Source organism: Bison bison, unplaced genomic scaffold (genome assembly GCF_000754665.1).
Source record: "Bison bison bison isolate TAMUID 2011002044 unplaced genomic scaffold, Bison_UMD1.0 scf7180017864499, whole genome shotgun sequence".
Lineage (NCBI taxonomy): Eukaryota > Metazoa > Chordata > Mammalia > Artiodactyla > Bovidae > Bison > Bison bison.
This window is the reverse complement of record NW_011495058.1, coordinates 2,402,673-2,405,579: the sequence shown is the minus strand read 5'-3', so window position 1 is coordinate 2,405,579 and position 2,907 is coordinate 2,402,673.

Here is a 2,907-nt window from a genome sequence, read left to right as displayed (position 1 = left end):
AGTGAGAAGGCTGCACACCGCAACTAGAGAGTAGCCACAACTAGAGAAAAGCCTGTGCAGCAACAAAGACGCAGCACAGCCATAAATAAATAAATGAATAAAGAAATAAAATTCTATAAAAAATGAGCAGCATACATCTCCACAAATGGTGAAGAGCCTCAAGACATGGCAAAACAGAAGGCTAATGCAAGCAAAAAGAGAGAGCAGGTCTTGGTGAAAGGGCTGGATTGAGCTCCAGTGCTGCCATGCACAGCTTTGGAAAACAGAACCTGGCTAATAGGAGTTTATAGCATGCATCTGGAAGGACTGGCAGAAAAATAAAACCACAACATATATAAAACTCTTATGGTGTCTGGTCCAGAGCAGGAAACTAATAAACATTCCACTAACACCCCTTTCTTCCTCTGTGTGTGTCCCTGTTCTGACTGTGTACTTCTGTCCCTGGTTGGTGGCCTCATATAGGGGTCCCCCGATCAACCACTTGGGCTTCCAGGTCCCTGACTCACTCATTTAGTTTGCCCAGGAACAAACTGTCCCCTGAACAATCTCTGGGGGGCAGGATGCTGCATCAGGACTCTGTGACTAGATGAATCCCTTTTTACTTTGGCAGCTTCTCATTGGAAAAGAAAATAGGGTGGGGTGGAGAAAAGCCAGAGTCCCCATGCTCTGTTGCCACCCAGCATGAAGCTGCTGGGGGCCGTGGGTTAGGGAAAGACAGTTTCCTATGGATCCTGCAGGATGGAAAGCAACACATCCAAAAAATAATGTGTGACACACGAACCTGGGTGCACAGGCCTGAAGAGTAGTTGTTTCATTCAGTGGCTAAGTCTTTGTTGAGCCCATCTCTGGTGTTATGTCCTGTATCTGGTGCTGGGGTATAGGAGTGAGCCAGACATCAGTGATCATGGATTAGCCACAGTGGCCTGGGAGAAACTCCAAGGCCAGTGGGCACCACAGCTGTACATGGCAGAGACCACTAGGAGAGCTGCTTTGGGGCACAGATTCTCTGACACTTAAAGTATAACTAAGTTGGAAAAAATCTGCATATAACTTCTTTATTTAAAAAAAAATTATTTACTCAATTTTGGCCACACCCTGAGGAATGTGAGATCTTAGTTCCCCAATGAGGGATCGAACCCTCAGCCCTAAATTTGAAGCATGAAGTCTTAACCATTGGACTGCCAGGAAAATCCTTGCTTGTAACTTCTTTAGAAATTCATCATTGTACTGGCTGAGGTGACATATACTAAGACAGTTGACTGAATTAATATTTTTTTGCACCTCCAGCCCTTGGATTAAACTTTCTATCACCCTCCTTGCCACTAAACAATTCTTGCATGCTAAGTCGCTTTAGTCATGTCCAACTCTTTGCAACCTTATGGACTGTAGCCGTTCAGGCTCCTCTGTCCACAGGATTTTCCAGGTTAGAATTCTGGAGTGGGTTGCCATCTCCTTCTCCAGGGGAACTTCCTGACCCAGGGATTGAACCCACATCTCCTGCTTGGCAGGCAGATCCTTTATCACTGAGCCACACGGGAAGCCCAGGGAAAATCAATGAAACCAAGAGTTAGTTAAATCAATAAACTGACAAACTTTTGGTTAAGTTGACAAAGAGACTGAGAGAGAGAAAAAACTCAAATAACTAAAAGCAGAAACAGAAGAGAGGCTATTATGTCCAATTTTATAGGAATAAAAAGAATTATGAGAATACTGTGAACAACTATTTGCCAACAAATGGGATAGCCTAGACAAAACAAATAGATTCCTAGAATCACACGACCTACCAACCAACCAAGACTGAATGATGAAGACAGAGAAAATCTGAACAGACATATAACTAGGAAGGAGATTGAATCACTAATAAAAACCTTCCTACAAAGAAAGATTCAGCACCAGATGGCTTCACAGGTGAATTCTACCAAACATTTAAAGAATTAACACAAATTCTTCTCAAACTCTTCTGAAACATTGAAGAGGAAGGAACATTTCCTAACTCGTTATATAAGACCAACATTAGCCTGGCAACTAAGGCAAACACACTACAAGAAATGAAAACCACTGATCATGTCCACTACGAATACTGATTCCAAAATTCTCAACCAAATAATAGCCTATTAGAAGAACCATACACCATGACTGAGATTTAGTCCTGGGATATAAGAATGATTCAGGATATGAAAATCATTCAGTGTAATAACCTCATTAACAGGATAAGTTAAAAACACAACGTGACTGTCTCAACTGATTAGATAAGTATTTGCCAAAACTCAGTCTTTCAGGTGCTTCCCCGATGACGCAGCAGTAATGAATCCAATTGCAATGAAGGAGACACACGTTCAGTCCCTGGGTCAAGAGGAGGAGATGGCAACCTGGAGGAGGTTGCCTGGATCCCCTGGAGGAGGAGATGGCAACCCACTCCAGTATTCTTGCCTGGAAAATTCCACGGACAGAAGCCTGGCAGGCTACAGTCCATAGGGTTGCAAAGAGTCGGACACAACCGAAGCGCCTGCATTGTACACATGCAAAGTTTTTTCATGATTAAAAAAGTGCTCAATAAACTAGGAATAAAAGGAGACAAACTCAACATAATAAATACCTTGTATTCCACACTCTCAGACCTGCCTTGGAATCCCAGAGTAGGCCCCTCCTTACATCTATTTCTGCTTTATTGACTATGCCAAAGCCTTTAACTGTGTGGATCACAATAAACTGTGGAAAATTCTTCAAGAGATGGGAATACCAGACCACCTGACCTGCCTCTTGAGAAATCTGTATGCAGGTCAGGAAGCAACAGTTAGAACTGGACATGGAACAACAGACTGGTTCCAAATAGGAAAAGGAGTACATCAAGGCTGTATATTGTCACCCCGCTTATTTAACTTATATGCAGAGTACATCCTGTGACAT